The sequence below is a fragment of the Cygnus olor genome, chromosome 1 (genome assembly GCF_009769625.2).
Source record: "Cygnus olor isolate bCygOlo1 chromosome 1, bCygOlo1.pri.v2, whole genome shotgun sequence".
NCBI classification, from domain to species: Eukaryota; Metazoa; Chordata; class Aves; order Anseriformes; family Anatidae; genus Cygnus; species Cygnus olor.
Window position 1 is genome coordinate 29,646,636 of NC_049169.1, and position 26,992 is coordinate 29,673,627.

The 26,992-nt window shown below is 35.8% G+C and overlaps 2 protein-coding genes across 5 annotated transcripts in view; one reads left to right on the forward strand and one right to left on the reverse strand.

Annotated features, from left to right (window-relative positions):
* LRRN3 (leucine rich repeat neuronal 3) overlaps positions 1–18,844 on the reverse strand; it is a 33,380-nt gene extending 14,536 nt beyond the window's left edge. The window contains exon 1 of the mRNA XM_040550655.1: positions 18,304–18,844. The gene's annotated coding sequence lies outside the window, so the exon portion shown is untranslated. The remainder of the gene's footprint in view (positions 1–18,303) is intronic.
* IMMP2L (inner mitochondrial membrane peptidase subunit 2) overlaps positions 1–26,992 on the forward strand; it is a 468,784-nt gene that overhangs the window by 209,837 nt on the left and 231,955 nt on the right. The window lies entirely within an intron of this gene.

A 26,992-nucleotide genomic window follows, 5' to 3' on the forward strand; every position in this document is an offset into this window, starting at 1 on the left:
CCTGTTTTGAATATTTTTGAATGTATTTCCAGGAGGATTGTGTGTGCTTTATCATAGCTATAATAAATAAGACATTATCTAGGATATTTTGGATATAAACAATTCTTACTTGATATTTGCAGATCAAAATATTAACTATTACCTAAGCTCAGCTAATAAGCGCTTATATTTGTTTTTTTTTCTTAGGATGAACAATATTATTATAATGCTGTGTGCTTGCCAAAATGATAACCTAGGAAATGCTTAGTTGAAGAAGTCTCTATGACTTTCATTTGTTCCTCTTCCTGTTTTTCCTTGCTACCTCCTGGGTTTTATTAATTTCAGGCACTGCTATAAGACTTTGTGACTGTGTGTCAGAGAAGAAAGAATTACATTCTGTTCAAGCAGAAAGGCTCCTGATGATGTCCCCAAATACTTCTTCCTTATATGTGGAATCAATTTCTAGAGCTGTTAAGGAAAGAGGGGCAACATGTCTCTTCTCTGAAGTAGTTTACAGAACACACAGTCCTACAGCAACCCAATAACTCTTTTTTGAATTGGAAGGTTTGTTTTGATTTATTTTGCTTTCCTTTGCAGATAAAATAGTAGATTATGTACAAATGTGATCCCTGAAAGATAAACCTGTACATTCTAATGAAAAATATTTCTGCTTAATTTGCTCAATTGTGAAATACCATATATTTCAAGCAGTTTCTAAGGTTTGACATGATTAGCCTTCATTAGTTTGGTAATTAGTTTAAGCAGATTGTTTTGGAACGGGCTCGTTCCTGCTACTGATTCAATCATATTTTGTTACAAAAGTTCACTCTCAAACTATTTTTCAACACAATTTTAATTGCTTTCTTTTTTTTTTTTTAAAAAAAAGATAGTTAAGAAGCATGAAACTGCAAATTTGTCTCACTGAGAAAAATCCTTAATTCCAGAGGCTGCACATACTAGTTTGATATTGTAAAGTTTGTGTTCTGCTTCTGCATGTTATAGAAAGAATGTTGTAGGGTTAGGTGGATTGTATAGATAGGTAACAGAGAAATGCAGGTAGTTACCAGGAAACATCCTTCCACTGTAACAGTTGTTATAGTACAGTCTTTATTAAATATCCTTTGTTATGTTCAAAATTATTATCATCAGATTTTCTGTCTGATGTGACAATACTAATGGGAGCACTGACAGTGCCTGAAATACCACATGCGTTTCTTCATAAAATAGACGTCAGATGAAGTCGAAGAGATTGGCCATAGGAAAGGAGGATCCATATAGAGTGTTCAGCAGTTAGGACATGTTAGAATCCAGGTAAGGTTAATTGTGGTCTCATTTAATTTTGTAACTGGAAAACATTCAGAATAGTTATTGATGAGAAATCAATTTAAGGTAGCTCCATCCATATCTCCCAGCCTTGCACATATTGATTTGGGAGATGCTGGTATGTAGCATTCACAGTCTTCTTGTCAGTCAGTTTCAGAGTTTAAATGAATAGTATTTGGTAAGAAGAGTTATCATACTCTTCGTCATGGCTATGACTATTTTGTTGTTTTGTTTCAGTTTGGTCATCTTAGACGCTGCTTAGCTTTGTAAAATAGCTTTGGAATTATAAGGAATTTGCTGATTTCCTTCTTAATACCTATGATTCTGAGCGCAAAAGCACAATTTAAACTGGTAGTATAGTACCAAAATAAAGCTTTGTTTTTTTATGAAAACTATAGGTGCAAACAGTCATAACTCAGCTTTTCTCTGCTAGAGACAGAGAGGAGAGTAAGATGAGGGGAAAAGAGAATCTCTTTTTTTTCTTTCTGGTTTTGTCTTTCTCTTGCTCACCATCTTTGGAAGTTAACTGAGTTAGAAGTAAAAATGAATAGATTTTAACTTGATTCTACTACTACTCTACTAGATGAATAGCAGAACTTCACTAAAAAAAAGAACATTTATTTTATATATCCTTTGAGGACTCTTTTTTTTTTTTTTTTTTTCCTCAGTCTGAGGGCTTGTTTTGCTCAGGCTGAAGCTATCTGTGTAATGGATGTTTGGAGACCCACGTGGCAAGATTAGACTTCTCAATCCTTTTTATGCCCAAAAGAGGCAAGTGAAAACAGCAATTATCATGCCATCAGCCTCCTACCAGACCTCGGCTTTCATCACGCATAATTTGAAAGATCTCAGATTGTAGTCAAAGCTCTATGTTTCTTTGGGTTATCAGTGTTTCCTGCTTTCTGCAGCGTGCTGTCATGTGTTCACTTACCAGTTCTGGATAATGGATTTTAACAGCAAATGATTAATTGATAAGTTCAACTGCTCCATTCAAAAATCGCATGAAAACAGGTTATGACTTCTAAATATTTTTTGCAATACTTTTTGCATATAAGCAATTTGAATTAATACAATAGTTGTTGTTTGATATTCTAAGTTTACTGTTTAATCTGTGTAACTTTAATCTTTGTAATGCATTCTGTTGGAGTGACTCTGTAAATGAATGACTCACTTTTCCAAAAATTATTTCTTATAAACTGTGTTGAATCCAAACCATAATTTCCTTTGCAGCTGAAGAATTGCAATAATAGACCCCAAATTTATTTTGAACAGCTTTTTATGTGAATATGGTTTTATTCATAGAAACAAGTTTAAGAAGAAAAAAAGAATGTATTTGTGAATAAATATATTTATTATAAATTTATTTTTATTATAAATAATTATATGTGTGAAAATATATGTGAATATTGTTCTAAGATATGATGCAGAAATTCTCAGTCACCTTGCATTATTTCCTCCTATATTTAACTTCCTATGTGATACACATAGGTTCTAAAAATGCTACAAATACTTGTGAACTGTTTCCTGATTTTTTTTTTTTTTTTTTACATACAAGGAACTTGCAGAGTGGTCCAGTGCACAGTGTTTTTATCTGCTGAGAGATGCTTTTTATGCCACTCAGAAAAGTCTATTATTTCCTAAGGGCTCAATTGTGTCTGGTTAGGCATAGATTACAGAATAAAGTGGTGATGAGCTGCATTTTCTAAGATAACCACATGGACCTAGAGTGTCTCTGGAGATTAGACTTGTACAGAGTCATGCAAAACTTTACTGAGATAACCACATTGGCCTAGAATACCACCGGAGGTTAGTCTTGCACAGAGTTGTAAACAACTTTTCCTATCTTCTTGCAATGGTTCGTCAATGCTGTAGAAATGGTGGATCAAATTCCCTATCTGAGGACAGGAACTGAAATTTGGGGTTCTCAAATCTTTGTTTCCATGATACAAGAAGCAAAAATCACAAGGCACTGTTTTTCGTATAAGCAATAAGATTTTGACAGAGTTCTAATCACAATCAGGTTAAGTTAGTATCAGTTTGCTTCCATAGTTATAAATAAAAATGAAATATTATTAAACCAAAACATACCATAATAAATAAGCTACAGTTTAAGATACCAGAACAGGATGTTTCATTGATAAGAATAGAAAAGTATTGCACAGATAAATCCTCTGGAACGGTCATTATACACACCAAATTATTGCTCACTTTCTTTTTAATAGCATGTCTATGGCCTTGACATTTAATCAGAGCAAGAATGGCATTTATTGAATCTCATTCAATAAGTCACCAATTAAAATTATTTTTTTAAGGCCAATAAAATGCAAAATGCTTGTTATTTTTATTTTATTACTTTATGTGGTTTTGTTTTCCCTTGAAAACATGTTTGGAAACTTTAACCATAAAGTGTTGTTCCCCTGCATTTCATATATTTATTTTATCTGTTTATCTATCTGTACAAATACAAGAGAAAACACAGGCAGGATTTTGTTTAAAAATAAGGAGAACAATTTCTAGATGTATATACCACTAAAAATGGTATTAGTTTCTTCTGAAGGAGTACTTGGATCAGATATTAAGTTTATATAAGAAATAAAGTAAGTAATATATGAAGAGCTAGAACTGACTTGAAAGCGTTCATGCAGATAGAACGCACAACATACAACCTCTGTGCTGTCATGGATGGTTTTACATATCTATACCAAGTGTGTCTAAATGTAATAAAATCTTTATAAATTCTCATTAATTGATGGAGGATTTGATACACTCAAATAGAAGTGTAGAAATTTTCTAGTAGTTTGACTCTAGTTTTACTTGTTTAATAGATATGTAGATTATGGTTTATTGGTGTTTACATCCTTGGTAATTGTTTTGCTTTTCAATATAAAGAACTAGGCTGCATACATGCATAACATATTAGAAATGCCATTAAGCAAATGAATGTGAATTAATGTTTTGCCTCTTTATGCTATGCAAAACACAAATTTTCCCCAATTAATTTACAATTGATTGCTCTATATTGTGCCCCAAGGGAATAGAAAAAAAAGTCTGTTTCTATGTTCCCCACTATTCTGTTTTTGTAGTTTGATTAAACTAAGCATCAAAAGAATAAATTATTTACGCATTACTAAAGGTAAATGATTTTAATTGCAAGAATCTAATCACTTCTATGTGTGTATATTCTGGACTAGGATAACATTGCACCTGAATTTATTGCGTTTATTTATCCGTGATATATTTTTAAAGCACATGTATCTAAAGGGAGGCGTGTGTTTTCAGCATTTGGACTGCCCAGTATACGTAGGTATATGTGGTCTATATGAAACAAATGTGTTGATCTTTGTCCAGTTCACCAATGTAAGCTTGCATTAATATCTGAAGTACCTGTAGCTTGCATTCTTGCCAAAGCATAAATACATATTTAGCCTCTGTTAGTTTACCTTCTCAATCTAAGAGTTTCCTGCGCTGCTCAACCCATTCAGAACTTCTGACCTGTTCATGACTTCTGCAACACTGTTGTTTTTCTTGTCAATCTAATACCAAAATTCACAGTTTTAGCCAATGCCATCCTTCGTATGTTTTACAAAAGTCTCCTTTTGTGAAAATATAACTGGGCTTCTTTATACTTCTTTTTGTTCCTCAGCTTCTAAGGTGCATGGTGATATAGAAGAAATCAGAAGAGACAAACAAAATAGGCAGAACAGCATTTACTTGTTAGACCTTGTGAAAATAGCTGTCAGGAAGAATATTCAAACATACAAATGCTTATTTAAATCCAAAGTTTTTAATTTTTGATTATTCTGTTTCAAGTACAAATTTAGAAATATTTTTATTATCTGAATTGACGCAGTCATGTATTTTGGATGACGAATCAGTATTTAAGCAAGCTTTTTCCTGTATTTTATCCCAAAGTCCCATCCAGAAAAAAATGAACTGGGAGATGGGAAAAAAAGCTTAAGATTATTGGCTTGACTTATGGAACTGAGGCAGGACTCATAGTTTATATTGACTGCACAGAAAAAGGCCTGTGTCCAGGACCTGGGCTGTAGACCTCAGGTGGCCTCTTTCCAGCCTTCAAAATGCAGAAGAATGACAGAATTCTCCTTAATGTGTGCTCATTAATGGCTGGCTTCAGATGGCTCCCTTTTTAGCATGCTGGTAGTTTTGTATTATTATTCTGAGGCATCTCTCCATAAATTATATAGCACCTAAGCATATAACGGAGTTCACTTCATTTAGGCGGGGAGGGCAGATAATTAAAGATTACCTGTGAAATGTTTTAATTCTTACTTTGAACTAAACCTTAACCCCTGACAGGTGATGGGAGTTGGAGATCTACCTTCTGATTATTCTTTGTAAGATGGCATCTCCTACATCATTAAATAAGTTTTGAAAGTTTTACTCATTTGGTATATGGCATAGAAATACACTAGAGCTGTAATAAAAAGAGAATGTGGGAAACAGCTGTCAGATTGGGCAGAATATGAATCCTTCCTCACACAATGCTTAATCTTTGCTTCCCATTTACACATAAAGCAATAAAGAAAATGAGACTGCAAAAAAGATAAATGCAAAATATATAGCTTTTCCTTCTCTGATATGTCTTCTTGAAGCTTTGGGGAAAACCGTGTATGTGTTGTGACGCTTAGTTCCCAGTTCTCTGTGGCGTTGAGACATCCTGATAAAAGTGAACAGTATTATTCTTTTATAGACTGCTCTGTATCTCAGAAATAAATGGAGTAACATGTGGCAGTTGCCAGGGTAACAATTTTTTTTCATTATGCAGAAAGAAGTCCAAGAATAAAACACGTGTAAAATGGCAGTGTGGAAAACAGTGTCATATCCAGCCTCATATACTTAATTTGCTTTTTATGGTTTTCCTCCATAGTATTTACATAACAATGAATTAGATCTGTTTCAGCTTTTACCTTGAATTTCTCTGTACTCCTGTATTTTGCCTGGCTGAGGAAGTAATTTAAGCATTCAGCTTAAACTGTTTTTTGCCCTGTCAAACTATCTATACTTACTGTCAATAAGATATAGCTGGGAGTAGTGTAAGTGATGATGATGTTCTCTGGGTGTGATTATCAGGTCATGTAAGCAGAAATGAAATCTAATTTTAAAACTTGTTTCATTCACTTAAATGTGAGTTGTAATCGGTCAAATTCCATTAAGCATCTATCTTGAATATGAGTATCAGTGGAGAGCCAGAAGGCATTTAGAAAGCTGAGATTTTGCTGCTCACTGAGGAGCCCGGTTTAGGGCCTGAACAGAAGTTCTTATTAAGGGAAACTTTCTTGTGCTTGTTTTGAAACGTGTTTCGTAATGAATTCCGTGAGTTGTTGCATAATGAGAAAAGCATCGTTGTAAGAGGAAATAATTGTATCATTAACATTTAGATTCGAACTACATGCAAATACTTAACCCCATTAATGGCAACAAGCAGGCTTTGTCAGGCATCTTTGTAAAGACCATAGCTAAGAAATAGTTAATGGCACTATGTTGGTATTATTTTGGTGAAACACTTGGTGCTTCTAAAACTTCATTGCATTTTACACTTCTGAATTTAGAGTATACTCATGTTGGGATATTGGTTTAGTAATTTGATATAATACCAGTGATTAATATAAACAATATAATTTAATTTTTGCAGGAGTACTTTCCATAAAAAAACATTATGAAAGTGTAGCTTTTACTCATTGTAAAGAACTGAGTTGCAAATTATCTACACAGATAATGTATTCTCTTATAAGAAAAATACTTTAAGGGCTTCCCGACCCTCCCTCTAATCCTAGTACCAAATAAATCTCATTACAATGATTTTATGTATGTTCATACCTTCAAACTGAAAAAGCTGTCTTATATAGTCGATAACACCAGATCAAATTCTGGAATTTGGTGTTGAAGCTAATTTCTGCCCTGTTTTACATGTAGTATAATAGCATTGTTCTAGTTCATCATCATTTGCACATTCCTGTCTTTTTTTTAGAGCTTAGGACTAAAAATGGTGTTCATTTAACCATCTATATGAGTGTTCTCTAAATTTTCAGTGACTCTAATTGACCAGTTCATGTTTCTTAAATTACTCTGGCAGAAGTAATTACTGGGTGGATCTTGATATTGGAGATAACTCTGAGAAAATCAGCACAAATAATAACTCTAAACAGGCAAGATTTCTCAGCAGAATCCCTTCTTGTGAAACTTGTTGCAGGTTTATATCATGTAAAGAGTGAAACAGATTAAATATATTCACTACATGAAATAAAATACCACTCTAGGAACTGAAAGCTGAAGTTTAGAGCTTAACATGAAGTGGTTATTATGTTAATTCTTGTTCACAATTGTTAATGCTGTATTTTCAAGACTGTCTATAAATCTGTAGTATATTCAGCATCATATCTGTGGAATACACTGAACACTTGGCTGAGCAGAAATACATGGGTCACAGACTGAGGTGGTAAAGCTCCAGGGAATTGTTCTCCCCTATGAGAAAATGGATATTTTCTGTTACCTGAATAAACATTGTGTTATTTTAACAATTTAAAACAAAATAGGAGGGCATTTAAAGAATTGTTTTTGTATCTGTTGGGATATGATCAAGGTACCCTTGTCTTGATGGTTAACAACAAAGCAAATATTGCCTCATGTTTAATCAGTTTTATTTTCTTTGTAGCTGTGAGCAGTCTATCAGACTGTCCACCTTCTCAAAATTTTCAGTTCCATACCACTGGATGAGATACCGAACTCAAAGCGTGTAGAGATTAGCAACGTTCCTTCCACCTCTGGTAGCATCTTAATTACTCTCATCCAATGCAGTCATACTGAGCCATCTAAGCAGACTCCGATGAAGACAGTGATTCTGTAAATTGTCACCCATGTCAGCAAAGTAGCAAGCCCCTCTACTGAAAACATCATAACACCATAGGATACTTCAGGTTGGAAGGGACCTCAGCAAATTTGTAGTCTGACTTCCTGCTCAAAGCAGGGTCTGCTTTTATGTCAGATCAGCTCATGGAAGGTAAAGTTTTATATATGTATGTATATATATATATATATATATATATATTGTATAAACCTTTTATCAATTTTTAATAGAATTGTAGAATGGCTTGGGTTGGAAGGGACCTTAAAGATCATCTAGTTCCAACCCACTGACATAGGGGAGTCTTCTTTTTCTTCTTATTTTTTGTAGTGTTTTCTCTGTCTTTCTGCTATTGCTAGCATTGATATAATGACATACCAACACAAGACATTTTTGGGATAACTGATATGTAAAACATTTAAAACAAGGACTACAGAAGTTTAATCCACATCCACCCTAAGTAAATGGAAAGATTTCTCATGCTTTCTGTGAACTTCTGGTAAGCATCAGAAACTGTCAACGCAGTGATGAAAAGTAACACTTGAAAAACAAAGTTTAAGAATTTTTTAACACTTAAAAGAGCAAGGTCTTGTTTTTCTGTTGTAAACTTAAATACCTGTGTTGGTGTAACTCCACTGATGGAGCTCTACTTTACTTCAGCTGAGAGGATGACCAAGGACCCTAAACACACTTGAGAATTTGGACAATGTATGGGGAATTTAATCTTTCAGCAATTAAATCTTTGAAATTTCATGTAATTTTACTTCTTTATTCTATTTATGGTTTTACTGTTACATGATACCTGGAGAAGGTAATATTTAAATGCTTTAAAAAGGCAGCAGGATCTGGATTGCAATGAGAAGCCTCTGAAGACAGTTGCAGCACTGACAATCAAAATTAAAACAACAATAATAATCCACCTTTATTAGAGGAAGTTCTTTTATGTAAGTACCTAAATATAAATTAAAAAAAAACCTTTCTCTGACTTCCACTTTCAAAACCCTCAAGGCAAATACAGTTATAAGAAAAATCGTTCTATTCTATTTGAATCAATATTTTTCCAATGAAATCACACATTTTTTATTGGTGTACTGTACTATATAAATAATACAATCCTTTTAGAGCAGCTTCTAAATCTAACTGTTGAACAGCATAAGTAATAGATGTAGAAGTGGGAAATGAAACCTAATCATAGAAGCTATATAGCTATATAGTATAGAAGCTGTAAGTATTATAGTTTCTATCCTTAAAATGCACTATTGTAATTAATTCTGGAAATGGAGACATTAAAATGGGCCTATTTCTTTAAAATACCTTAAAAAATGGTAAAAAAAAAAAAAAAAATCTTTTCTCTATAATGTCAGTGACATCTGGGCTAGCAGCTTGAGAGCACAGGTCAAATTATGTAAAAAGAAACAATTCTGTTATTTTCATTTGCTTTAAGATTTTATTGCCCAGTGTGACAATAATGATCATGGATAGAATAACAGAATTACTGAGATGTGCTAACTATAGGTGAATGGAGCATTCTATAAGTAATAGGCAAACATTAATGTCTGTGTTAGACATCTTTTTGATAGGCTGGAGAGGATGGATTTATGCAGCAAACATGCAAAGATCTCAGTATCTGAATATCTCAATATGAACATTTATTTTCCGAGGGATAAAACTTATTAATGGACAAGAGGAAGGTACATGAGGCTAGAATGGAACTGGAGAAGATAGGACACAAATCATGAACAGTTTGGAAGAAAAATCTTAGTTGCAAGTTATCTGTTAAGACAAAACAATAAAGAGCAAAAGCTTTATTGGAAGTCCCTCCTCTGAATGATTGGGAAGTTGAACTCATACCCCTGTCATTAATAGCAGTAAGAGTACTTCTTTGATGTCCATGCTGCTTGAACAAAACTTTGTACTTTCATCATACATTTGCTAATTAGCCATAGACCTCCCCATCCCCCCCAAGTAAATTGATTATGGCAGTTCTAAAAACTGCCTAATCTTATTCTGCTTACTCCCAGGTAATAAACTGACAAATTAAGCACTGATGTTCTTCATGGAAAAATGCCTAACTACAGTCGAGTGAGATATGAAATAGGGGCACCATATGTTTCCATTTTGGAACATCAATTTACTTTCCATGAGTTACATTTCAAAGTAAGGTTTGTCTTAAATATTGAAAAGGCCTGCTTCTCCTTATCAAGACTGATGATATGCCATTTGTTGTTTCTGAGTATTCCTGTTTCATCACACAGGCAAAACAAAATGTACAATAGTTGCAAAATGTTTGCCGTAATTCTGCTTAATTAAACTCCATTTGACCCAAAGTCAAGAATTCAGCTTGTTTCCAGGGTCTCTCAGTGTGGTGCTCAAAAAACTACTTAGCCAACTTTTCTAGGGGATACGGACTGATTCCAAAGTTGGTTTTGTTTTGTTTTGTTTTGTTTTTGGAGCTGGCTAAGTAGATTCCTTTTCATCTGAAATCCTGGTTTTCAGAAAGTTTTGGATCTCCATCTAGGTGTTTTAGATATAGAGGCTGTGCCATAATATGTATAATAATGAGGATTATTCTAAAAAACAAGAAAAGGTCTCAAGGATCTTTTACTTTGTGGCATTAGCAGAAGTGATCCAACATGATGAATTTCATGTTTCTGGATAGAAACATGATGGAAGCACCAAAAAGCAAAGAGAAAAAGCTTTTAGAAATCCCTTCTGCATCTGTTGACATCGATGGGAATTTTGCCATTTACCACAAATGGAAGTAAAATTATACTCAAAGATAGCAATTCTGAGGACCATCTGTGAAAGGTTTCTGGATTGTTCTATCTAGTATGGAAATTTTAATGGTAACAGTTTCATTTGTGTGTTTTTAGCAGATAGTTCTCTTATCATTACTTTTACACATAACTCAAAACAACGTTAATGGGAAAGTAGAAACAAACACAATTAGCAAAAAATCAAGAAAGAATAAAAGATAACAATTTCAGTTGAGGCTCCCACGATGGTTTTGATCCAGCCTACTTTTACTGAGGTATTTGTATGGAACAGAAATCAGCAGCAATATACAGTATCACCAGATTTAGAGGTACATAAGAGGGCAATTTATGTTTTAGTATCTTTGGGTAATGGCACAAAATTATAGCTAACGTGAGTTTTTAACCAGATTTTCTTTGGCCTATATCTTAAAGTTGTTTTACCATGCTCTAAAGGCATGGAAGTGTCTATACCAGCATGGACACAAACACACTAGCTCTCCTGACTGCTGCTGAAATGGAGCAGTGGTGAGGCTATGGTAGGCTTTGTTCTGAACCCTGGATTATTGAAAGCAAGTTTAGGTTTTATTTTACCAGTAACAACACTGAAATATTCAGGAAAGTTCATCCAATTAAAATTAGTCTATGCACTAATATCTAAGGGGATTGCTTCTTATCTGAGTGTGCATCAAGTTTGTACGGTGTATGTCCAAATATGTACGTTACTTTTGGGCCTGTGGAAGTGAAAAAAGTAGGGCCAGTGCTGTGCAGTACCTCAGATTCATGGGCTGTTCTTTCTGCTCAAGAAAAATAGTCCAGCAGCTTATCTGCTGCTCTTGAAGAGCAGTATACTTTTCCATATGTGTTTTGGGAGTTCAGAGTCTAACCCTAGAATAATATGCTGAATATCCTTTTTGTCCTGTATTGCACAATAAAAATGGAATGACCGAAAACGTGTGTTTGTCTGACAGAGTGTTGATGACTACATAGCAAAGCAACATTCAAGAGGGTATGTTACCTGAATTATACGTGCTGGGTGAAATTGTTGTTCAGACAACCATTTCTAGCTTTACAGATGATTATATTTGCAATTACCTAATTTTGTCTTCTCTCACCTCATAATGATACCTCTGTAAACTGACATAATAGGCATTAATCTTTTCCTTTCTCTCACGTGCTGTAGTGTTTTAGCCTTGTGTTTGTGCTTACCAGTAAGTAACTGGCCAAAAAAATTAAAATGGAGTGAACAATGAAATTACTGGATTCCAGGAGAGTGTCATAAAACAGCTACTGTACAGCCTCAGCTGTCTTTTTTCAAAGTTAATATGGCGCATCCATTGTAAAAAGAAATAGATATGTGAAAAGGTGTAGTACACTGAATGTATCCAGGATAAACTTAGAGTTTTATGCTTCAAGAGTAACCTAAATAAATAGCTGTGCTTTGTTATAGACTGGTATTAAATGGGAGTTATGCAGATAACATCCCTCAAGCTACACTTGGGTAATGAAATTACTTGGCTGTAATTCTATTTTTCATACTGAAAGACTTTTTCTGTTGGTTTAGAACTTGCTAAGGGGAAACAGCATATTTAATAAACCCATTGTACTGTTTCTGAAACACTTTCGCACTTGGGAGGGAGGAAGAATTTTTGAAAGACTACCAGATTTCTGTACGGGACGTGTGAAATGGCAGTTTCATGTGGTGTGATGGGTTTGGAGGGGTTGTCATGGTGGGGAAGAGGTTTTTCTGTGAGGCTCGGCCCCGCATGAGTCTTGGCTGGAGTGGGCTCTCCTGTCTCTCTGCTCGTCTGGCCAGCAACATGAAGCTAGCTGGGGTGGAAAACTCAGCAGGTAATTCTGCACTTTGGTAGAAACATGGGGAATTAGCTCACTGTTAAGTGGCGTCTGCAATTGCTGATGCTTGACATGACCTCAAGAGATAGCTGCTTTCCAGAGGGGAGAGGAAGTTCAGGGGCTTGAAAGAATGTGGCCACAGGAATGAGCTTAGGGTGAAGAAAATGAATAAATGTCTCTAGTAGATTTACTGCTACCGTGACACTGACTAAAATGTTTGAGAAAAGTCTCTGTTTACGCATAAAAATTATCGCTCTCAGGATGAACAATTTTATTAGGACTTCAGGTACAGAATAAATCACATAAATATGATATAAACAGTGGCATGAATATATATCTGTTTTCAGCAGAGATGTGGTATTATGCAGCAGAACGAGGAGACATTTGTGTTTATCCTTATTCAGGGAACAAGTTAAACATTTGCAGTTATTTAAGTGCCTCCCAAGTCAGGGGTATATTTCTTTGTTCGTCTTTAGTATGGATGACTTTGCGTTTTAGCACCAGGATGACAAAGCCAATCTGATTGTCAGCTGGGGTTTCCTTGAACATCTCAACACCACTCTAGAAGAGCCCTGGCAATTTCTGACCTTTGTGTTGCCATTACACTGCCTTTGTAAAGACTATTAGGGGACTCATCTTCTTTTCCCCAGGATGATGGCTATGTTGTGATGATTTAAAAAATGTCTTAGTGCACATCTTTGCTCTTCATTGTGTGTTCTATTACCTGGTGATAATTCTGGATTATTGTTCTGTAATTTATTCAACAGGCAATTTCTGAAATTGTCTGATCCCTAGGCAGAGAATTGTATAAACAATCATTTTTTATTTTTTTTTTTCCAATACCGGTAACTAAAAAATAGCCAGGGAAATTTTTGTGGAGTTAAACTTAAGACAGGTATTTTTACCTTTCTTCCACCACATGTTTTAGACTTTGGAGTATTTCCTTGCAGAGTGTTATTTGCATGACAAGAACCCTCTCGTAAAAGATTCTTGGGGTAATTCTAATAATCAGTAGATACTTCGAAAAAAATAAATAAAATCCCTATAGCATTTCACTCAGCTTTGCAGTATTTGCCTCTAAGTACAGGAAAGGGAACTGCTAAATGATTTCTTTTGTGCCAGTGTTGTCAAAAATCATTTCCCAGTTTGACTAGAATTGTGGGAGTTGAGAGCAGAAAAGAGGTAAAAAATCGTTTCTGTTCTAAATCGGAGGTCAGTAGAGTTAAGCTACCATTAAATTTGGGGCAGATATTTTAATGAATTCCATAAATACAGCAGATGAATAGAAATAATGGGAGTACAGAGATCTTATTTCCCTTGAATTATAGCATTACTGCTTGTGGCCAAGCAGTTACAGCAAATAGGCTGGCTGAAAGTTTTATAGAGACAAATCTTTGGTGAAGAAGAAATATTTCCAAATGAATGATAATCATTTCAAGAATGCAATGTATAAATCTGTGTTTATGAAATTAAGCTTTCCATTCATTTTAATGTCCGTGCAATTTGTGCTTTGCAACAAACCAGTAAGCAGGCTTGGGAATGCTAGGGGTGAGAGCCCATCTGTAGCTTGTTCTTCCAAACTCTTTGTAAATTAAAGCCAAGAAATCATAAAATAGAAGTAAATGAGCATGACAAATATAATCCTATTTATAAAATGACATATAATTTTCCATGTATGACTACAGCATGTTACAGCATGTCTTCATTGTGAAAAGAAAATGTGTACATGTTGACTCTCTTTATTCCTTTACTATTCAATTCATTATGGTAGATTTATTATATAGTACCATCTTCCATGTATAAAAATAGGAAATCCTGTCAGAAGAGGGTAGTCAGATCAAGTAAAATTGTGAAAGTAGTTTGTGTTTTGCCCTCATGAAAGTGCTCTTTCTCAGGAGGTGGCATTCTCAGCTACTCCAAAAGAGCCCAGTGTGGAAGGACTTTATTGACATCCATATTGTCAATATGCATTCCTCTGGTGCAGATGAGTACAGCTCCATGGGCTGTGCTAATGAAACTTCATCAGTTCAGGTCAGCTGAGGATAGGAATTTCTTGTGGTGACATTGATGACATCATACATAGATTTGTTGTGGTGATATCGATGGCGTCATTTTTAGATTTTGTGTATAACACTGAGGTTCATACTGTTTGTTTCAATAAAGTTTTTGGCATCAAGAGCATTAAGAAATGTTCTTGTGAACAGTGTTTCACAAGAATGGCATTTAACAGTTTGTGGATTGGTCAGTTGATTAAGTAAAAGGTAGGGTAATTTTGTTTTACAGTTACATTACAGTTTTAATGAGAAGTATTGATTTTCTATTAATACTAATGTGCTTAATGACCTTCTTAATGACATCTGTCACTACTGTTTCTCAAATTCTACTGACATTTTCCCTTCAAAAAAAAAAAAAAAGGGAAAGGAAAGGGTTTTAATTGTTTATTGTATTTTTAGAATGAAAATTACTGTTCTTTTTGAGGTAATATGGGGGCTTAAATACATGGACGGGGGTGTTAAAAAAAAAGAAGAAATTAATGTTTTAGAAGTTACACATTTTTGGACAAATCTACTTTGGGAAACAGTTGCTTGAGTGCTATGTGTCCAACAAGTTTTTCACTGTCAGATTTTGCTTGTTGTTGTTATGTTGAATGTCGAATGTTGTTTGTCGAATTTCAAGTGGAAGGGTTTGCTAAGATATTTTTTGGCCTTGTCTCTCTCAAGACTTTTACTTCTTTTCCTCCAGCTTTTAATGGATAGGATATAATGGAAGGATATATGAGTAAACTGAAACATTGATGTACCGTAACCTACAGAATACATATTTCTACAGTTCAAAAAATGCTTGATATAGAGTTTGCCTTAAAAACCTGCTTATGTTCTTCTACTGTGTCAGCTGCCCAAAATCTGGCTATTAAACACCAGCCATTTAAAGATATAGTTGTTCTCACCAAGTAGCAAAGCTTTTTTTTTTTTTGCTTTTTTTTTTTTCTTCTGCAGAGTAAATATTAACAGAATTAGATTAGGGGGTAAGAGTCACAGAAAGTGGCTACAACATTGCTAAATAGTTTGCTCTCACTTGCAAACACTTAATTTTGTCCTCTAGTGTCAGGGGATGAGTGATCACAAGTGACTTGCAGGAATTATTTTCATAAGCTGCTTTTCTTCATCAGTTGACAAAGATAATACGTGATATTTATGATCTGCATTTTAGGTAGCAATGTTGCCTAGCTGATCTGCTCTAACCCTGGTGCAAAAGGGGAATGCTCCCCTACCTGTGGTACTCCAGACGGGCGTGCTGTGATGTCATGCTGGAGCACACCGCCCCGAAAGGCGGTACGGCGGAGTTGCCATAACAACATCAGCCAGTCATTGTCTGACACTACAACGTTATCGCAGGAGCTTTTAGGGAGTATTAACCAAAATAGTCACCAAACATTTGGGCTGGTGCGCTAGTTAAGAATGCGTGTGCTGTGTGCTCAGACGGTGCATGTGCAGCGTGTTTTCTCTGTACGTGCGTGGTTGGGATGGCCAAATTTTTCTGAAACACTTTGGCTTATCTATATAATATCTTAAAGCAGTGCATTAGAGTAGCAAAAATCAGTGCACATTAGTGTGAAGTTACCCACAGTTACTTAATTTTTACATTAAAAACCAGTGAGACTTAAATCAGAAAAGCTGAGCATGTACCATGATCTATAATAGAAAAAGTTTCATCTGAGTAGTCCTTTGCATATACCATGAAGAGATCAGAATCAGGCTTTATCTCCTTTTTGCATGCTGTGTTCTGTAAAAACACAACCCAGTAGCTTGAAATTCTTGTTTTAACAATGAAAATGCACATGTAATGTGGGTGGAAAAGGGATATTTAATGAATTGAGCCTGAGACTGTGGTTCACATAATAAAATAAACCAGCTTGCTTTAAACAGATTTCATACAATCTCTGAAATAGGGGAAGCAAGCTTGCCAATAGCAGGAGCTAATGCTTCAATACCTTTCATTCTGTACTCTGAAAAGGAAACCTCTTCTTAAGCTCATTCATTTTCCAGAGCGAAAATCGAATGCTGTGGCATATTGTCAGAGCTGCTTTATTGTCACCATTTACAAAGGTCACCTGAATTAATTGACTTCTTACCACACATATTGTTAAGCTACCCGTTCCCTGACATTTATGGAAAGGTGGCAGGCTTACAGGCATTGGCTATCTGTTGATGTTTCACGATGTTTGTTTTTCAAAACACAGTAACTCTAAAATTGCAAGTAAATAATTGCATTGCTGCAAAGGAACAGATTCTTTATGATGTTCTCTAAGGTGTACAGAGAGGGGGTTGGTGGTGGTGGGGAGAAGTAGAAGAAATAATCTAAATACTGAGCTGTTTTTAATGCAGGCACAGTATTCTAAAAAGCAAACAGGAACATGCAGGACTATTTAGGTTGTAATTTTTCACTTTGAAGCACACAGCAGATAGCTAACCTGTCTTTTCCACAGCATAAACTAAAATCTCTATGGCTTTCACTGGTGCGTGAATCACAGATCCATGCTGATGGACTTTACTGAATATGTTTTCATCTGAAGGCATACTATGATACAGTTATACTGCATGAAAGAAATGACATACACGAGGCAACAGTATTGCTAGCATGGAATTTTATGTTGATTAAAATAGTGAATAATTACTGTCTTTTTCTTCTGGCCCCCTCCCCGCAGCATTTACTGCCCCCTTGGTCTCCTTGTGTTGGGCTCTTGTCTTTCTGAACAGCAGTGCTGGGCAAAAACTCAAACTAGACATGTGAAAACAAAGGCATGGAAAGCAAAGACAAACACTTTTGAACCTTCCTATACTAAAAGAGGCAAAGCTTTTATAGTGATGGATTTGAACAAGCCGTCTCCTTATATGAAAATACACTTTGGAGACACCCTGCTGTGATCCTGTTAATTACCAAAGAAGATGAGAACTCTTCTGCTTAATGTGATCCTTTTACCTAACGCGTCTGTTCCAGCTGCATCAGTAATCAGACATTCACACTGTCCCTTCTGACTGGAAAGGGGATATTTTTAAGCGAAGTCATTTGCCACAATCCTTAAGATGTAGCCTGGCAGAAATTCAATAACTGTTTGTGATATGCTCATTCAGCCCTGCCGCTCAGTGGGTTTTAGGTCCTGACATAAACAGCATTTCCCTTAATCCTTGCACTGGCGAGAAGAAAGGAGGCTGTCCTGTGTCTTGTTTTATTGGTTTCAAAACACAGAGCAACTGTGTAATTTGATTTTGCATCCGAAACATCAGGGGGAACGTTCTCCCTTTATAATTTTCTTCCCTTTGATGTTCTTTCAAGCTAACAAATGCACAAATCTGATACTCTCACAAGCATATTTAGGTTATCTCTGGCACAAAAAGCAAATTGCATTTGCATTTCCGTTCTGAAAGTAAAACGTGAAAATGCGCTAATAAAATAACTTTGCAAAAAGAAGAAAGGAGAAAGAGTTTACATGTTAAAATAAAAGGAGAAAAAGGAAAATACAGAGGAACTTACCCTACAATAAGAGTAGTTTCAGAGCTGGAGGAGTTCTTGCATCTCGGTAATTTTGATTCCTTAGTTCAGGCAACCACATACTTGTATTAAAGCCAGAGTCTGAGCAGACGTGCATACGTGTGGGTGTACGTCTAATGGTATATAATACAAAGATGTATCTATCGATATCCTACAGCATGAGAGCCTCTCGGTGCTGCCAGCTGAGATCCCTTATGTTTGCCAGGGCGCTGTTGCTGCCTGGCTGGCTGAGGCTCGCAATCCAGTGGGGGGAGAGTGGGAGAGGGAAGAGCTGCTCGCTAGCTCTTATTTCTCCTTGTTTCCATGGTGGTTAGCGGTGCGTCGTCCACCCTCCCGGCTGTCACACTGACATGGTGCTGCCTGCTCAGCGGTCATTAATAACCGAGCCCCTTCCACTCCCCAGAGAGGAGCCAATGCCTCGGCGTGCCCGGCTGCGGCGTAGGACGCGCGGCTGCGCCAGGCTGGTTGGCCACGGGAAGCTGTCTGTTACGTGACACGGCTCCCCGGGTACGGATGCACGAAGCTTGCCTTCGCACGCTTCCAGAGATCTCTTCCGATTCGTGGGAGTTGCAGGGCACGCTTTGTGTTTTCGCAGAACGGCTCGGGAAGCTTACATTCCTTATTATTTATTTTTTTTAAGGGTACATAAGCATATGAGGATGTTATCTGTGTTTGGCACAACTGATCAGAGATCGCTGAAGTTCTGCAGAGGTTACTGCAATTCAGGGGATGCTGTCTGCTGAACCATTCAGGAAAAATGCCCCCATCCGCCCTGTCATTTTGCTGCCTTATTTTTTTTTTTTTTTTTTTTTTTAGTTTAAGAAAGTCAAGGATTTTTCATACTCCCCCTTTCCCAAATCTTATAAAATATTAAATTTTATTGCATATGTTTATCAACAGAAAGTAAGAGCAATGATATACCTTTCTGAGAAATAAAAATTGAGAATAAACCAGGGAAAGGGTCACTGAAGTAAAATCACTTTCTTTTAATCTCTGTCTCCTTCTTGGCCATCCAATTATATAAACAAAGGGCTACACAGATTTTACCTTTCCTTCCTCCCTTCTCCCTTCCTTCTTCCCTTCCTTTTCCTTTCTCTCTTCTTTGTGTCATATTCTTTGGTGAAGATTTTTTCCTTTTTTTTTTTTTTTTTTTTCTCTGTGAGCAAAGGGCATAAAACCTGTGGAGGTTTCAGACATTGTAAAGTAATTCACTTTTTTTTTTTTGTGTGTGTGTGTGTGTGTTTAAGGGAAGTCTACACTGAAATTTATTATCCCTTCTAGATATACAAAACAATATAGATGCTGTTAGGAGAAGCTTTTTCATTGTATATAGTGTTTTATGTGAAGGAAATTACTTTGTAATGGCAGATGAACAAAAGGGAAATACATAGAGTTGGTTATCAACAGGTCAGAACTAAGTGTTGGCTGCCTTGCATGCATTCAGCACTCCAGCCCTGAGTGGGACCGGCCACCCTCTAGTGGAGCACAGTGAAATGTGGTTCTCATTTCACGTCTGCTGTGTTTGAAGAAAGCAAGCCTTGTGGTCCTCTCTAACAGTGTGAAAATTTTCTGAAGGTTAGCAAACAATGTAAATTCATGTACTTTTTGCAACAGCAGTAGCACCAGATTTCTCCTATAAGATGGTTACTGTTTTATGAATGCTATGTATCATTTTGATTCACTTGGACTCTGGGATCGTGGACTGCATTAGTTTTGTTTTTATTTTGTAAGAAAATGATTTTACACTTCACAAAATCACTTATTATGAAAAGTGAATTAAGGTACTGCCAAATTCTTCAATAAATTTCTGTTTGTTTTAATTGGTTAGGAGAAATTTTGCAAAACCAATCCTGACTGATTCACCGGTACTTGAATTGTTGTGGCTGTAATTAAAGCAGCTTTTTTTCCCTTCTCCATCAAATTTTTGAGTCCTGCAATTAGAATAAGTACAGAGAGCAACTTTTAAAAATCTGTAAAGATGTGTGCAGTTCAGGTTTCATCCATGCAACTGAGCATATATGAAATAATGGCATTTAAGTGAGAGGCTGAATATACATGCAATACTCCAGGGTGGGAGGAAGGCCGTGTGGCCCTTCCATTTTTTCCCTTTCTGTTATTATAGCCATTTTTTTTTAATTTAATTTATTTTTATTTTTATTTTTATTTTTATTAACCACCCAGAAGGTGGTTCAAAGCACCTCTGATAGTATTTTAATGTTCACCACCATGAGCTGCAAATGTGAACTATGGTAAACTTCCCAAAGCGAACCTATAAGCCTTCCCTGCTGCCTGTTTCCTATGGGACAGCACTCAGGATGTGTTAAGGAAGCACACCCGAAAGCCAGAAAAATAAGGCCGCTTGCCAAGCTAGCCCCCATAGGAAAATGGAAATTCTGCCTGATCCCAGCCATGTGGGTAGTTGCACCTGGCCCAGGACAAAAGATATAAACCCTTGCTCTAGCTATTAGGCATTGGGTGGCCTGGGGGGTGAGAAGTTAAAAGAAAAAAGAAGAGATTTTCAAAATCTGGCCCAAATGAAAAATAGGAAAAGGTTAAAGCCAACAAAGTACTGCTACTTCTCTGATCTCATCCAGTGGAGAAATGAAGATCTGGAGAAAAGGGAGTAGGTAGGGACTGCTGTTGTTCAGTGTAAAGGTTTAGTTAAGTTTAGTAAAAGTTAGTAAAAACTTAAGTTTTTGCCCCTAACCTCACATACTCACTGTCATTCATGTAAAAATCTGACCTTCTAGTTAGCATGAGACTCGTGTAAAAACATATTCAGTGATTTGACATGTGAACTTAAGATTATACAAGTGTTTCATTTTGGTTGATTGGTGTGGACTGTGTAATTAGAAGGCTAAATAATTAAATCAGCTAAAGTATACTTGCATAAAGAAAGTTCTTATGATAGACTATATATGCAATTAAAATACCTCCTTGATAGGCGTACATTTTCATATTAGTTAAAATGTTATTATATTATAATAGAGTTCTGATTCATAAAAAATGAAATAACTGAATTTTTTTAATTAGCTAATGCTAAGGAATACATTTATTTGAACTGTCTGCAGGTGAAAAATACCTTTTATAACAATACAGTCATGATGATTAAGGTTCATTAAGTTATTTTCCTGTTGATTTCACCATGATGCATGGTGGTTTTAAAATAGCAGTGTAATCTATTTCACCAGAATTATATATATAGCTTATTTGGTTACAGGATAGAAAAAAAAATCTCAAACTGATAGAGAGATGATGAAAGTAATGTGTGCTAGCTCCAGGTATTTATTCTGCACACATTTTATCTGATTACTGGGTCCACATGAAAATAAACTAAGTATTTATTTAAACATTTAGTATGATGAATAAAATCCTTAGTTATTAAAATATAGTGGTTCTATGCATGCATTCTTCTTAAAATTGAAAGGGGATTTCAGAACTTTTGTCATTAGGGTGAAAGGTGAAGCATCTCTGGGCTTTAATATCCTGTAGGCTCCCTGTGGGTCAGGCAATTAGCAGAGACCATTTCCGTTATTCTTAGGCTCTGAGTACACAGCTGTGTTTAGAATGCAGCAAGTGCAGTTAAAAAGTGAAATAAATACTATGCAGTTAAATGGAAAAAAAAAAAAAAGCCCAACCACTACAAATATTTGACTTAAATTCCAGGGTGAAACACCTTATACTACAATTAGCAATTAAAAAATTCTTCTCAAGTGCTAATCCACACAGATTACATTCACGTGTAAAAAAGCAGACACATTTTGAGTAGCTTTATCAATTATGAATACGTGTGCCACTTTCTTGCTTTCTGAGGCACCACAGTGACAGGCAAGAGGGGTGAGTGGTGACTCTTTGCACTTCACTCTCCCTTCCTGTAGCCTGTAGTGTAGAAGAGGAAGGAGCTGAGGTTTGAGAGGAACGCTCACCAGCTCTGCAAAGCATTCCCTTCACGTATCTTCCGTGTCAGGTGTGGGGTGGTGTTCTGTTCTGAATGAATGTCAGAATTGCTCGGATTCAAGAAAATCTATCTTGTGACTTCATCAATTAACTTATTAATTGACTTATTAATTATAGGCACTTGTCAGGCATGATTTGCCTGGAAGAGGAAAAAGTGCCATCGCTTCCTGTAACCCCGTTCTAGCAGCATTTTCAGTGCTGCTTACGCAGTGTCGTTAACCTGACACTGTCGGGCACTTCTAGATATTATGGCAACTAACTGTTGACATTTTCCTAAGGGCTATGCTTCCATACAGACAAGTAGTAACTTTTATTAATGTGTCTCCCTCTGCGATTGAACCATTTTTTCAAGGCACAAGTAAAAGCAACATTTCTAGTTCTAGTTCTTTGTCTTTTTTGAAGATGAAAGGCTTGTTGCCAACAATGAGTTCAAGTTTCTGAATGCAGTTGTACTTCATAATGGAAAGTGTTGTGCTTGCCTTACTTAACCTGCTGCCGACTCTGTTTTATCAGATCTCAGAGTTAGTGTTGATAGGATAGAGATAAAGCAGATGGAAACAAATCTAGGCCGTGAACCTGTAAAGAATTTCATATAAGGAAAAGTTCACATCTCCACAAAGCACCAGATACTTCATTAAAAGTTATGCAAGTAGAAGGTGCTGTATGACTTGGCAAAATCTGGAACTGAGTAGTAATAGGAGCTGAATAGTACAGGCAAATTCAATCATGTGTGATGTGGATGAATGAAAGCAGTGGTGATGAGCTGATGCTTATCTTGGTGATCAAGTGGATTTTGCATATTCCAGCAAACTTGCCTATTCATGTAGCAACTGTGCTCGATGAAACAGAAAGGATAAGATCCCAGGCAAGAACTATAGTCTAATTCTTCATTATAGGTCCCAGTGCTCTAGTCAGCCTTCCTCAGGAATAGTCTGAGATCCAGAAAGTCTTAATGTGTTTTATTTATACTGGTACCTACCAGGTCTGACTTGGAGGGATATTAGAGTTCTTCTCGTTTTTATCCCTGGCTCTATTTTAATAGGCAAGAATCTCTGGCATAGCAGCATCCACCAAAGGCTGGGAATGAGTCACACGTAGCAACCACAACCTCGCTATGCCGCGTGGGAATCTTAATGAAGATGGAGTAGTGAAAAGCAGCCAGAGAATTCTTATGTGCAGCTGGATTAGGTAGGTGAAATATGAGACCTGTAAAGAGGTTCTCAAGCTCAGTGTATGTATTCAGCTTTCAACTGATTGCACCTCTGTATGTTTATGTCTTGCTTGTGGTCATACCTCAATTTTTGTAAGCTATAATAATTGGATATAATTTGTTGGTATCTTCTCAATGGTAGCTCTTGAAGACTGAAGTGTTCTTGCTGATTTCATAAGAATCTGCCTGTCGTTCAAGGGACCCAGTGCGTGCATGGGATATACCTTAAAGTGCCATGGTTGTCTGAGTTAATCAGTGTCTGCAGTTGATAAAGAAAATGGTGGCAGTAATGATTTGAATATAGGGTCTAGAACTTTCATAATGATTGTGACCTGTTATAGTTCTTACAGGTGGTGGTAAGTCGTGAATTTTGTGTCCTAATCAAGAGGATTTTCTTCATTTCTTTGCTCAAATCTGTTTTAGTTTCTATGGAGAATTAACTGATTTTTTATGCAGAACAGATTGACCCTTTTTCTGTTAACACTTTGTGGTGTGGAACATAATAGATGATCAGTGAGAGGGAACCTCATTCCCCCTCAAATCTTTTTTTTATGGTTTTTAGCTACTTTCCCCAGTAAAGTCACATTTTTTTTTTTTTTAAGTATATAGGGCAAGCCATAGTGTGTTCGTCAAGGGTAGAACTTCAAACTTGGGTGAAACTAAACAGACACTATTTTGTCATAGTTTATCATGGTTTAATATTAAAAATGGATGGACAATAATACTAATTCTAGATTAGTTGCTTTCATAACTATTTGCATGAGTTACATTGCTGATTTAGAAATCTTTACAAACACAGTCACTAAGCTAAATATTAGAACTAGAATGTTGTTTTGCTTTTACTTTTTTTTTTTTTTCTCTGAGACTAAGAGAAGTATCATAGTAATTTTCTTATGCTATCAATAGCGTTCTCAAACAGTGGTCATGGATAATTGCTATGAAGTTATTTTGGCGGTGACAAGAAGCAGCATGGATATGGGCAGCGTGTGTTCAGAATATGGTTAGCTAATGGTAATCAAATACACTAAACTATTGGAGTGTATTGGGTACCAAGTTGAAGTTCTTAGTACTTTACTTACACAATTTCCTTTTTTACAACTTACAGATCTAGAAAATTAATTAAAAGGTCACTGGAACATACAACATCCTTACTGGTTAGAAAAAACAAATTGTTTAATTATGAATGCAGTAAATGTTTTCCTTCTCCTCTGTAATTTGACTGCCAAAAACTGTGGGTGCACATTAAATATATTTTGTGGTATACTTCAAAAGTTATCTTTACTTTAATAAGTTGGAAGTAGAAAGGATCATGTACATAATGACTTACTAGAGGAGGAGCTGTCTCAGAGACTTTCACATAGTTCCCATTACTAAGGAAACCACTTATTTTGTCTGTGCATGTTTTGAATAGATCTCTCATTTGAAGTCTGGTGCTCAAACGCTGAGAATTGCATTATAGCACTGAGAAAGAGGCAAAGGAGACAAAAGAGGCTTAGAAACATCACTTCTTTAAGGAGCACGGTCGAAGACTATTGCATTACATGCTTACGAAAGTGTACACATCTGTTTATATTTCAGGAGTGTATGTGTATGCATTTTAATTGCTTTGTTCCTACTAAAATAAAGAAAAAAAACACACAACAGAATGAAGGTATTAATTAGTAAAACAAGGCACTTTGCATGCCTCTGTTGTAAGGACACTTGAGAAATCTGTTGTACCATTTTGGTAGTATCAGATATGAGTTCTAAAATGAAATGTGGTGTTAATTTGAAGTAGAAAGAAGTGCCTATCCAATGACAATGGCTAAAACAGTGCTGTGAGGATGGCCATGGATTCAACAGTTGACCAGATTTGTTTAGAAAGTGAGCCTGTGTTGGCAAAATTCCTGTTTTAAGACATGACTACAAACTCACAAACATATTTACATTATATTAGAGTCAGCACATTTTTCCCGTATGAATAGCACGTGTATTTTGGTCAAGAACTGACTAAACACTTGTCTTAATAAGTGAATGCAAAATCCCCCTATTATAAATTGCATGTTCTCAAATGATATGCTCAGAAACAAAAGGTTGCTTTAGTACCACCAGAAGAATCTGGTTTGAGGGGATATGTATATAAAGTGTAAGTATTTCAATTAGTTGGAACTGAGTCCAAACTATTCCTTAAATATTGGAATTGTTCACAAATAAACTGCAAGTGTCAGAGAGTTGTAGTAATCTAACAGATTGACAGGGAGCTGTAGGAAAATTAAGTCTGTGGTCAATAAATGTTCTTATTCAGCATTTCCAATACTTGAATTAGTTTATAAGTTAGTTTTTCTGTCAAGTGGGACAGACAACTGAAGACAAAGACAGAAATTCCCATTTTTCAGGCATACAAATCCCATGACTCTGTAGGAGTTGTAGGCAGCAAAAACAGTGCTACAGAAAGTTTATTTTCTGTGAAAACAGAAATATATTCTATACTTTCAAAGTGTTAGTGCCACTTTGATATATTTTGAAATGAAGAACCTTAAGTTGTCAGCAGTTTGGGGTTTATCTGATGTGTAATTATTCTTAATATACATTGTGTAGTTCATATGCCATTGCAGTTGACAAGGGATTACTTTTAAAGCTAACATGCTTTAAAGGGATTTGTTTGTGCATTTCTGTGCACAATTAATATGCAGGCATTCCCATATAGATTTTCCTCATTAACTCCTTGACTATTTTATAAGGGAGAGAATGACAGCTGTGTTAAAGCTTAAATGTCCTTGGCTTGACCTAGTTGAATACTTTTGGTGAAAGAAAATAAATGTCTTTAAATTACATAGAGATATCAGGCCTCAGTTGTCTCAGCTAAGAAATATCAATTTTTAATATTCCCTAGTATTTGTGTTGTTTCAGTGCTGTACTGGTTATGTTTGCTTTCTGCTGCCTTACTGCGAGGATTCATAACATGTCTCAAGGTAAACTAAAAGCATTGCTATTCATTATCCTTAAATTTATGTTTGCAGCAAGAAATAAGGTCTTTGGTGTTTGGTAATACTGACAATTTCTTTTATGGTGTAACTGGTTTGTTTCCAAAAGAGTGCATTCAGCCTCCAACTCTCATCAGTACTATCACAAAAGAGAATAAATCAATATTTCTTATAAAATAACTGCGATAGGAACTCTCAGAAAAAGCAAGGATTTGTTTTGATACAAGAGTGTCAGTCTGTCTGGTGAGAACTGTAAATGCCTTTGGAGGACTGGAGGACACATAAGAGTTAGTAATTAAAATTGTAATCCTTTTTACCAGAAAAGAGAAACTAACATTTTTTTTTAATAACTGAACTTAAATATTTGATTAAAAAATATAAAATGCAGTAGATACAGTAAAGAATACTTCAGTCCCAAGTAACTTTTATAATGACATCACTGTGAGGAGGAGGTGAAGGACAGGCAGTAGAGGAGGAGGGAGTTTTTCCTGTGATAAGCATCTCAGAGGAACATAGGGATATCATTCAGAAAGGTTGTTTG